Source organism: Ailuropoda melanoleuca, chromosome 19, assembly GCF_002007445.2.
Source record: "Ailuropoda melanoleuca isolate Jingjing chromosome 19, ASM200744v2, whole genome shotgun sequence".
NCBI classification, from domain to species: domain Eukaryota; kingdom Metazoa; phylum Chordata; class Mammalia; order Carnivora; family Ursidae; genus Ailuropoda; species Ailuropoda melanoleuca.
Window position 1 is genome coordinate 16,691,267 of NC_048236.1, and position 12,604 is coordinate 16,703,870.

Genomic DNA, 12,604 nt, shown 5'->3' on the forward strand with positions numbered 1-12,604 from the left:
AACATACTTCCAATTTGAGACCAGTAACTATTTTAGTGACAAACTGGCTGATAGATTTTTCTCCCTCCACAAATTAAATATTTGAGTTATAATTCAGTCCCTCACATATATATTCTACTTGACATTAAATGGAGAAATCTACAAGATTTATTTAGTACAGAGAAAAAAAAATTTTGAGCAAGTAGGGACAAGTGCTTACAGAACCAGCAACACATGATACAAGTATTGGGGCCTCTGGAAATCAGCGCACAATTAGATTCTCTTTTCTCTCCCATTAACTCCACTATTCCTGCCCATAAATAAAACTTGGCTATAAGTCTATTTCCATGCCATGACTAAAAGATACAGGAAGATATATTTAAGTTAAGTTCTCAATGAATTTTGAATAATAACACAAATCCATGAAATTGAGGGATTGGAGAGGGAAGAAGCCTTCTTTTCCTAAAATATAAAATTGATGGTGAGAGTAGTTTTTAACGTAGATTATTTTCAACATTTTACTTAAATGGTAATAATTTCATATCTGGATAAGAATATACTGTTGTGGAAAATATAGTAAATTATGTATGATCGTCCCAACTTTCTATGATGATATTCCTCTGTTTGTCCAAGTAAGGCTCAGAAGAGACAATACTGAATCACATAGAAAGTAAATTTCAGTAATTGAGTTATATAACACACTGTGGTTATCATTGCTTTAAGAATGTATGCTTTTTAAAAAAATTTAAATTCAATTTAGTTAACATATACTGTATTATTAGTTTCAGGGGTAGAATTTAGTGATTCATCAGTTGTATATAACACCCAGTGCATTACATCAAGTGCCCTCCTTAATGTCCATCATCCAGTTACCCCATCCCCCCACCCACCTCCCCTCCAGCAACCCTCAGTTTGTTCCCTGAACTTCGGCATCTCATATGGTTTGCTTCCCTCTCTGTTTTGTTCTTATTTTATTTTTCCTTCCCTTCCCCTATGTTCATCTGTTTTGTTTCTTAAATTCCACATATGAATGAAATCATGTGGTATTTGTCTTTCTCTGATTGACTTACTTTACTTAACGTAATACCCTCTAATTCCATCCATGTTGTTGCAAATGGCAAGATTTCATTCTTTTTTATGGCTCATTAATATTCCATTATATAGATATAGGTAGATATAGATATATAGATAGATATAGATAGATATCATATTCTTTATTCATTCATCAGTCAATGGACATCTGGGCTCTTTCCATATTTGGGCTATTTTCTATTGTGGACGTTGCTGCTATCAACATTAGGGTGCAGGTGCCCCTTCAGATCACTATGTTTGTATACTTCGGAGAAATACCTAGTAGTGCATATGCTGGGTTGTAGGGTAGCCCTATTTTTAACTTTTTGAGGACCTCCATACTGTTTTCCAGAGTGGCTGCACCAGCTTGCATTCCCACCAACTGCATGAGGGTTCCCCTTTCTCCGCATCCTCGCCAACATCTGTCATTTCCTGACTTGTTAATTTTAGCCATTCTGACCGGTGTGAGGTGGTAGCTCATTGTGGTTTTGATTTGTATTTCCCTGATGCTGAGTGACGTGGAGCATTTTTTCATGTGTCTGTTGGCCATTTGGATGTCTTCTTTGCAGAAATGTCTATTCATGTCTTCTGCCCATTTCTTGACTGGATTACTTGTTTTTTGGGTGCCGAGTCTGAGAAGCTCTCTATAGATTTTGGATACTAGCCCTTTATTGGATATGACATTTGCAAATTTCTTTTCCTGTTCTGTAGGTTGCCTTTTAGTTTTGTTGACTGTTTCCTTTGCTGTGCAAAAACTTTTTATATCGATGAAATCCCAATAGTTTATTTTTGCTTTTGTTTCTCTATACTTTGGAGATGTGTCTAGCAAGAAGTTGCTGCAGCCTAGGTCAAAGAGGTTGCTGCTTGTGTTCTCCTCTAGGATTTTGAGGTTTTTATTAAGTTTTCATACAATTTTTGTATCAAATGTGTGTTTGGAAAGCTTCTAACATTTAGAAACCGTGGAGTCCTAAGCAGTTTGGTTTGAGGTGATGATCTTGGTTTGCATTTATTTGAATTGGGACAGAAATTTTATTATGATTATAGTAATTGGCATATTTTTATGGATTCATTTTNGCTGTGCAAAAACTTTTTATATCGATGAAATCCCAATAGTTTATTTTTGCTTTTGTTTCTCTATACTTTGGAGACGTGTCTAGCAAGAAGTTGCTGCAGCCTAGGTCAAAGAGGTTGCTGCTTGTGTTCTCCTCTAGGATTTTGAGGTTTTTATTAAGTTTTCATACAATTTTTGTATCAAATGTGTGTTTGGAAAGCTTCTAACATTTAGAAACCGTGGAGTCCTAAGCAGTTTGGTTTGAGGTGATGATCTTGGTTTGCATTTATTTGAATTGGGACAGAAATTTTATTATGATTATAGTAATTGGCATATTTTTATGGATTCATTTTTTCTAATTTGGCACCAATTCAACTTCACGGCTCAAGCTACGGTAGTGGCATGATGGATTACTGTGGGTTCTTTTCATTATTATTAAATGTAATTAATTTTTGCTCAGGTACCCAGATGTGAACAGCATCAGGCTTCTAATCTAATCATACAGACTGTTTGGAAAATATGTGCTGTCAATTGGAGACATTTTATAATGGAAACAATAAAAAGAATCATTAATGAAAAGTAGTTTGCCTCCCAATGTAGTTGGTGCTAGTTAATCAAAGGTACTTTGAAACTGAAGTCATTAATAAACTTTTCTTGCTTTTATACCAACGAAGTTCTGGGAGATTTATATTTGAAATTAGAAAGGTATTTCAAAAAGAATGAATTAATGTGTTTTGCTTTTTACAAATATGGTTTTTTTCACCACCAACATATGGTAAAAACAATAGGAAAAACAGCTAAGAAAATAATGTTTTGAATTTTCAGCCAAAAAAAAAAATCCCCCATAAATGTAATTGTAATTAGTACTTTTGCAGGGATGGAGGTGATGAAGCTTTTTATTTACTCTGCTAGTTAGTCTCCTCTTTGCTCCCACATCAATTGTTTTTAAAATGTAGGAGATATTATTACCTGGAGTCCCTTATACCCTAACCTGGAGAGATATGGGACAAGAAGCAACAGCAGGAGACTGAAGGCAGAGAGAAATTGAACCGTTCCTTTCTGCTTTCCTTCCTTTGTCAGCACTCTGCCTCTGACGGCCGCTGCATCTCTCTTTTTATAGCTCTTCACTCGGCTTCCAGCAAGACAGTCACCTCTCTCCAGGTGGGGTCATAGTTTCCTAGTGTTGCTGGCCTCTGGATGCTACCACATCCCTCTCCGCTCCTGCCTCGTATCTGTACACACACCCCAGCTAAAGGCTCCTCATTTAAGCCATCCCAGTGGATTCTGTCTTCTGCTCAGACATGACTCCTATATTGTCAATACATTTAACTAGTCTGTTTTTGGAATAATAGATTAGGAGTTTCTATATTATTTTCATATATAATTCCATTAGGGTGAGTACAAATATAAGGATAAAATTCAACATATTATGAATTTTACATGCAGGCTTGCCCGGGTGGCTCAGTCGGTTAAGCGTCTGCCTTCCGCTCAGGTCGTGATCTTGGGGTCCTGGGATCAAGCCCCATGTTGGGCTCCCTGCTCAGTGGGGAGTCGGCTTCTCCCTCTGCCCCTCCCCCTTCATGCTTTCTCTCTCTCTCTCTTTTTCTCTGTCTCTCAAATAAATAAAATCTTTAAAAAAAGAATTTTACATGCTATGAAGTTTTTCTTGAGGTAAAACCTATTCTTTGTGCCTTTAAGGAGAACATCTTTTCTTCGCTAGGTGTCTCTCATGACTAGGAAGCAATATTGCATAAGAATTTAAAAACATACTAGTCTTTATTTCATTTTGAGTTAATATGACATTAAGAAAATGATGCCACCCCTGAATCTTTCAGTAAGTAAGGTCAATCTTATTACTTATGTACATTATAACTATGGTAATTTACATCAATATGTTTGGATGATTGTAATTTCAGAAATAATTATCTGCTGCCTAAAAACCTGCAAGAGTTCACTGAACTTCGGTGTTTCTATTTTAATATACTCTCAAATTGGCATTATTTAGAATGATTTTAATGTTAATACAATATTCCGTGTTGATTCTGATGTTGATTGAAAATCAGTAAAATTTAGAGAAAATCTTTATCATCTCCCTTTTGAGTGTACCATTGTCATTAAAAGAAATATGTCTCGGTAATGTTGCTCATAAAAGAAATGAGTCAGTTAATATACCACTGTATACAATAATATTTTCTGATAGATTCGTGGGCACCTATCAAAATATCATGCCCAATATTAATATTCAGTTCCATCAATATGTAATATGTTTCTAATATGCAAAACTGTAGGGCACTTATTTTAGATATCTAGTATGTGAGTTCAAGAAGGGTAGTTTTCATTTCTGACAGATTTGTGCCCATTAAGGACTGATTTGTAGCCTAAAAGTCTAGTCCCTGAAACATACTAGATACTAATCAAATGCTTAAATGAATGAATGAATTTCTGGTTTGAAATATCTTCAAAGAATTGGTTAATCTAGAAATAATTAAAAGTTACAGTTTGCTAAAAAAAATCTTTTCAAGAATGTTTCCGTGAAATGTCTCAATTTTTATGTAATGTATTCTGTTCTTTGCTTTAGTATCCATTAACTCTTCACAAATCTCAATTTAAGTTATTAGCAGTTGCATTACTAGAGTTTATTTACACAGCTTTTAATATAGTTATGGGAAAAATGCTTTGACTTCAAGCCTTTAGAATGTGTTTTCTCTGGAATAGTTTTCTTTGCATGATAAATTTGTTTATTCACTTTAGATGTTATAATGTCCTCTCGTATAATTACACAGAATAACTTCAGAATCATGGAGCACCAGTGGAAAATACAATGCAATGCTTACAACTTTATGTTTCATTTCACTTTTGTCTCTGAGTTATTCGAGGGTATGTGCTGAACACTGTGCCTTTGCCCTGCAGAACTCCTTGCCCCTCTCCACTCTCCTTAGCCCCCAGGAAACTGAATTTTATGGACTGAATCTCCCTTTGCCCTCTGGCTTCTGAGGTGTGTTTGGACACTGCCAAGCACGAGGAGGTGTTCTGAAGGCAGGAGGGGGGGCGAGGTGGGAGACTGACTTCCCCAGCTCCCTGCCTGCAGGCTGTGCACATTCATGGGAAACCTCATCTCCTTCGAGTAATTCTCTCCTGGAAACCACAGCCCTCCCCGTAACCACTCTCTTCCTTGCTTCTTCAGCACAGACGTAGCTCCCTGTTGTGCTGACTTTGGGGTACACCACCAACCTTTATCCGTGTCTCACAATCTGTCTCTAGCTCTGTAAATAGTCCCCTCATTAAATTCTCTTTAATTAACTCACATAAGTGTGTCGTTACTCTCCTCCTAGGACCCTGACCGATGCAAGACATTTTTTTAAACAGGTGTATTTTTGAGCTTTTTTTACTTCTTGCAAATGGTTCATTTGGAAATGTGATTTATTTACTCTGTCTTTCAAAAAGATTTATTCCTACTGACATAGATTTGTTAATTGAAAAATAAACAGTTGGCATGGAGAACTTAATATTATCAAACATCTTAATTCAATAAACTCTTTTGGGTTACATTTCTAAGTAGTTTTGGAAAGAAAAGTTTCAAATATATTCAAGAAGTCTGTATCATTATTTAAAAATATAAATGAAGTATTTTCATACATAAAGATAAGATGATAACCCACTTCTTCTCCTCAGATTAATTTGCAAATATATATATGGGAAGTGACGTGATAGCCCTGATATTCTACAGCATAAAACACATTAACATTTATAAAGGTAAGCATTAATCATATTTGCCATGACATTATGATCCAGTCATACCATCATTTTTCAGGCTTTGCCTATTATTAAAATGCCATGTTGACTTAGATTATGTCACTATATAACACTACCAACCTAGCTGATTTTGATAAGTCAAAGCTGAAAGACAGAGCAAGACAGACACATCTTCCAAATGACCCTTTTAAGATTTATTGTTTTTAACAGTACTTCCTACGTATAAGCAATTGTTTCTATAACACTACATCATTTTAAAAAGTAAATTTACAAATAATTTACCATTATAATTATTAAGTGACTCAATAAATATTTATGGGGTACATGCTATTCTGGTTGTTGATGTCAAGTGTCACAAGGAATAAAGTTAAGTCACTCTCATGGAGCTTACATTCAAGAAGTTATAGAGACAGTAAATAAAATAACTACCACAGGTGGATAGCCAGGTGCTGATCATGCTATGCAGAAAAAATAAAGATGGGAAAGGGATAAGGTATTCTGGGTGGGGCTGAGTTTAATTGGTATGCATACCCCGTTATCAGACCATGCAGGGTTCGAGAACAATTTAACTTCTTTCTCCCACCTCCTGTCTTTTGGATTATCGTTATCATGTTTTTCATTTTATGTATACGTTAAACCTCGAAATGACTGTTATTGCTTTTTGGGCAGTTAATATGTATTTATATTTTTTTCAGATAATTATAATCATACTATTTTTAATTCCCTTCTGCATCATTGGACTCCCATTTGGGATTTGTTTCTTGTTATCAGAGAGCAATCTTTTATTTCCTTTTTTCTCATCTACGGTGATAAATTCAGGATTTTTGTTGTTCAAAAATTGTCTTCATCCTCAATCTCAAGGGAAAATCCCTTGGAGTTAGCACTCTCACTGGGACTTATTTTATCTTAGGGTCTTAAAGATCCCATTCCTTCCAGATGCCATTGATTCTGTTGCAAAGCCCTATCTCAATTAATTCTCTCTTCAACTGTGTCCGATCTGCTGTTAAACCCAGCCATTGATTTCTCAATTTTAAATATTGTATTTTTTTCAGTTCTAGTACTTCCATTTGATTTTTTATAGCTTTTAATTCTCTGCTAAAATCTCCAAGCTCATCTGTTATCCTTTTCAACATATTAACCATGGTTATTTGAAAGTCTGTGTCTGATAAATCCTTTATCTGGAGCTCTGTGGTTCTGCTTCTGTTGTCCATTGCTTTTTCTTTATCTTTGTCCTTCTTGTCTTAACTACTAGTATGCCTGCCATTTTTGAGTGAGTGTTAACCATTGCAAATCTGAAATTGTAGAAATAATATGAGGCTTCAGATGATGGAGATATAATCCTCAGAGAAGAATTTACATTTACCTTTACAATTTACCTCTGGTAGGTGGGGAGCATTCTGGGAGCATCTGTTAGGGCTTAAAATGATTTAAAGCTGGGCTCCAACCTGTATGGAGATGACCTATTTTGATTGCACCCTTACTTATAGTGTGCAACCCTTTAGGATCTCAACCAAATATGGGAGATTTAATGTGCCCTAGACTTGAATTTGTGCTCCTCCAGCTTCATAACATTTTCAAAGGCCCCTTCCGTTTCTCAGCCACTCAATTACCTCACCTCAAATCTACAGAAACTCTTTGAGACAAAAGCAGCCCCAAATATTGAGTGTACCTCTCTTCTTCCAGACCTTAGTTTTCTCATTCTTCACTGCCTGATTGGTTTTCCATGCTTTCAAGTAAATAGTCCTCAACTTTTCTCATTTTTCTCAACAAGAGAAATTTCCAGTCTGGCATAACTGAAAGCATAAATCTGCCCATAAATTTATTACTGAAGCCATTAGAAAACAAGTTCTAATCAATAGATCCATAGGGATCAGAGAAACAAAAACATTGGGTAAATGTTTGCCTTTCAGAAGCTCAGCCTTAAACTTCTACGCTCAGATTCTGAACTTCTAGTTTTTAAGAGTAGATTCTTGGGGCACCTGGGAGGCTCAGTTGGTTAAGTATCCAACTCTTGATTTCAGCTCGCGTCATGAACTCAGGGTTGTGGGATTGAGTTCCATGATGGGGTCCACGCTCAGAGGGATTCTCTCCTCTTCCTCTGCCTCTGCCCCCCACCCACCTCGCTCTCACTAGTGCACACACACATACTCTCTCAAAAGAAAAAAGAAAAAAAGAAAAGAAAAGAAAGGAAAGAAAAGAAATAGATTCTAATGAAAAGAACTGTGATTGAGTAGAGTTGAACTGCTTCATTTTCATCTTATATACCATCAACTTGTATATATAAGACAGATTTAAAAAGAAAATGGTGAGGGGCGCCTGGGTGGCTCAGCGGTTAAGCGTCTGCCTTCGGCTCAGGGCGTGATCCCGGCGTTATGGGATCGAGCCCCACATCAGGCTCCTCTGCTGGAGGCCTGCTTCTTCCTCTCCCACTCCCCCTGCTTGTGTTCCCTCTCTCGCTGGCTGTCTCTATCTCTGTCAAGTAAATAAATAAAATTTAAAAAAAAAAAAAATTTTAAAAAGAAAATGGTGAAAAACTAAGTTTACGCAAAGGCTTTAAAAGTCAGTTACACACAAATTGGAGACAAAGGGATTAGTATAAATTATAAGGATGTTTTTAAGATTTCATACTCAGATGTAAAATTTAATTTTCTTTGTAGTAAAAATAATTTTACAGATATGTATTTTTTATTTGATTTAAACTTCATGTAAATTTTAAATATCAGTCACTGGCTGGTTGGCCAGTTAGGAAGTTACATAACTTTTCTAATCCTTAGCTGTGTCCTTTCTGGATTTTTGAGAGAGAAAAATTGATATAAAATTTGTGAAAACCACTAACACAGCGCTTAACATGTTAAATTTAGTATTAAATTCTTTTTCTCTTAGTTTTCTTCCATTAAGTTCATAGAGCATGGTTTGTCTCCATGAACATTATCCCCTCTCTAATCCTTCTCCAGTAACTCAGCAAAGAGATCAGAAGCCCTTCTCTTGGCAATTGCAGTTTTTAAAACTAACAATGGTTTTTTGAGTATTTTGATGTGCGCGGTCTTGAGTGCAAGAAGTTTCCAGGAAAAAAGTGCTGTATTAATTTGAATAATATTTACCCTTTTGTGATGGTCAGAACCTGATATAATAAAAGTCAAATAGAGAATACTCTCTTCCTTTCCTGAAGCATTGCATTTTTAAGGAAAAGAACAGGAGACTTTGTTGCATACAGATCCAGTTTTAAATTTGAAATCTTGACAGTTAGCTGCATAAGTTTGAGAAAGTTATTTAACTGGTCTAAGTCCTGGTTTATCTATCTGTGAAAGTTGATAATATCTGCTCTTAGAATCTAGTGAGGACTAAAATGAAATAATGCACATAAGATAGCCATTCGTCTCCAAAGAGCTCAGGAAAGATTAATCTTGTCTCATTTTAGAAAGTTATCAGGTACAGCTGTTTGGGGAACCAAAATATTTTATATATTGTGTTTGTTTTTGTAAAGAACTTTTACAAATAACAAAGGTGTGACTAGAAACCAAGTTTTTAAAAAACTGTAATTTTACTCTGTAGGGGCTGTGGCTGAAGTTGGAAGCACTTACCCGAGGGGCTAGAGCTCTTCACTCCAACTTGAACTCATCTTTGGCAGTTCTGTATTGTTCAACTCCTCCTCACCTACCAGCTCCAATAACCAAGCCAAATTCTAACCCTGTTAGTTGGATAGCATAGGAGATGTTTACTTTACTATACGCTTTTGTTGCAAATACCATTTGTACCTCGAATACTGCAGTACACAGGAAAAATCTTTTCAATTGACTTCTCTACATGTTCTCCCCTCCAACAAAATCTAATGTATAAATTTGAGCTTTCAATCACTATTGCAATGATCGAGTGTCCCATGAAGATAAATGAATTGTTCTTTGGTCTCAGTGATATCAAAAGTATTTTAATCTTTGGATAAGAAAAAGGGATATTTTTCTTGCAATTAAGTAGGATAATAAAATGGTGCCACTGCATAGTAAATTGCATCTTTCAGAAAATTGTGTTTTTCTCCCTAGGTTCATTTCAATCATAATCTCGGGATTGTCAGTTCCTAAGGATAAAGGAAACATACCTTTTATTATATAGTAAGGAAAACGTGCTAGGCATAGTTATTTATTTATTTTTTTATCTCCTTATGTTTTATCATTTAAAAAGATGAAGGGGCACCTGGATGGCTTGGTTGGTTAAGCATCCAACTCTTGATTTTGGCTCGGGTCACGATCGCAGGGTGCTGAGAGCGAGCCCTGCATCAGGTTCCACACTGCACGTGGAGCCTGCTTAAGATTCTCTCTCTCCCTCTCCTGCTGCCCCTCCCTCTCCGCATGCATGTGCACATGCACTCTCCCTCTCTCTCTCTCAAAAATAAATAATAAAATAAAATAAAATAAAAAGATGGAGTTTACTTTCACAGAATTTTAACCTAAGCCTTCTTACTTGTACGTAGGAAATGACCCTTAGCATCTCCATGCTACTTTTTAATCATGCCAGTAAAGGATTTAGAGCTCAAGTGTTTAAAAGATGAAGATTCAGAGTGGGTGGAGGCAGTGAGAGAAAAGATAAAAGGAATGAGAAAAGGGAAAAGAAGAATAAGGAAAAACACAACTGGGAGAATTTTTCCAAGAAGACAGGTTTCTAAGAATGTCTTGGTCCATTCAGGCTGCTCCACCAAAATGCCATAGACTAGATGGCTTATAAACAAAAGGAATGTATTGCTCATAGTTCTAGAGGCTGGAAGTACAAGATCAGGGTGCCAGCTTGGTCAGGTTCTAGTGAGGACCCTCTTCAAAATTGCAGACTGCCAATTTCTCATAGTATCCTCACATGGTGAAAGGAGCAAAGCATCTCTCTAGGGCTTCTTTAATAAGGTCTTAATTAAAGGGCTCCATCTTCATGACCTAATCATCTTCCAAAGGCTCCACCTCCTAATACCATCCCTTTGGGGGTTACTTTCAACATATGAATTGAAGGGGATACATTCAGACCCTAACAAGGAAGACAAACAAAATGTAGGTGAGTGAATATGTCTTGACTCTTACAAAAAAAAAAAAAATTTTTTTTCATTTAATTCACTCATTCAAAGTTAATTTAGTCTTTACAAAAAAACTGCATTCAAAAAAATCTTGACAAATTAGAACAATGGCCAAAAATGAACAAGATAAAATGTAATAGAGATTCATAAAATATCCTACACTTATATTCAAAATAATATTCGAAATTATGAATAAGGGACAAAACTTAGATTTTTTTTTTATTTACAAAGTTAATGTTGATGTCAGAAACAAATATTTTGCAATATTAGGTGAAATTACCTGAAAGAGTTACGATTTCCTTTGTAGACTATATGGGTCAGGCCACATCAACACATTAATGTCAGTATCAAAGCTAAGTATATTCTGTAACGGGCATTCAAAATATTGAAATGCACTCTGGTTTAAATCCACTCTACGTGAGAAAATTATAAAGTAACCAAGTTGTTTAGCCTCTTAGTTTAAATAAGGAAGAAGACTTAGCATACCCCACACCAGACAGCAGAGCAAGAAAAAGGATGCATGTTAAAGAAAAGTATGATTTTGTTCAAACTAAGGTAAATGTTCTTGTAATTGGAACTATCAAAAAAGAAAAAGGGAAAGCTTCTTTTGAGAGTTTGTGAATTGGTCATTACCACACATTTTCACAAAAACATGTGAATGACTTCTTATCGTTGTTTCCTCATTCCAGATGTAGTTCGTTTACAATCAATCCCCACCCTTCCAAGATCTCCTTTCCAGCCAGTTTCTGATTAAAGGATAGCACTGGGGATTGTTCAGGCTGGATTTGGAAAGCAGAAGAGGAGAATTGATCAGTCTCTGGAAACAGCTCTGAATGAACGTGGAATCTGCCTATGTTTTTTTTGTAGGTAGCTGGCATCACCGGCGGACCCTTCCTGCTGCTGCTGGGTGATCTGGATGTCCTCTGAAGAAGCCCTCACTTCTCTGCTGCATATTGCTTCCAACTGTATTTGTATTTTCCTGACTAGTCCACGATTGAATGGGAGCTAGATTACATGAATTCTACAAAGCACGGTATATTATTTCATATATATGAAATATAACATAGAAACAATATAACATAGAAACAATTGGTTGAACAAGACACCAGTTTCTCTTCATATATTTCTTTGATTCAAGAACAAATATGCCATCATACACCATTTCAAAATATTTTACCCTTTTAAATATGTAACAATCTAATGTGATTAATACACTGGTTCACAGAAGCACATTTTATATATAATGACTGATTGTTCTTATAATGTAGAACACTGACTTCTTTGGAATGCTTAGTAACATTAATAAAATCATCCGTCACTAGTTTTTTACATCCTTAATTATCTGAAAAATTAAACCTGTCAAATTATATTCAAAGTACTGTTTTCTCTTAGAAGTTTGATTTCATTTATGACATTTGCTTTCACTGTGGTTTAAGGAAGATGGGTAAATCCAAGTATATAATGGAGATGGTCTTCAAATTAAATAATCATAGGAGTAGCCTATCCAGGTGGTAAGCTATGGGAAGGAGCCACTTTTTTTGGTTAATTTCAGAAGGTGACTTGCCGGAGGTTTGTTACCAAATTTCTTTTCCTTTCGTGCCAGGGGTTCTTAGTGCCCGGGGTTCCTGGTCACGCTGCTTTGAAGAATGAAGAAGTAGACCCGACAAAGAGTGGTGGGCAGCAAAGCAAAGTTCACTGAG

The 12,604-nt window shown here is 35.9% G+C and overlaps 1 long non-coding RNA gene across 1 annotated transcript in view; it reads left to right on the forward strand.

The window, feature by feature from the left end:
* Positions 1-12,209, forward strand: part of LOC117797153 — a 48,651-nt gene extending 36,442 nt beyond the window's left edge. Inside the window, exon 3 of the long non-coding RNA XR_004622052.1 lies at positions 11,772-12,209. This is a non-coding gene — a long non-coding RNA (uncharacterized LOC117797153). The remainder of the gene's footprint in view (positions 1-11,771) is intronic.
* The last annotated feature ends 395 nt before the right edge of the window (positions 12,210-12,604 follow it).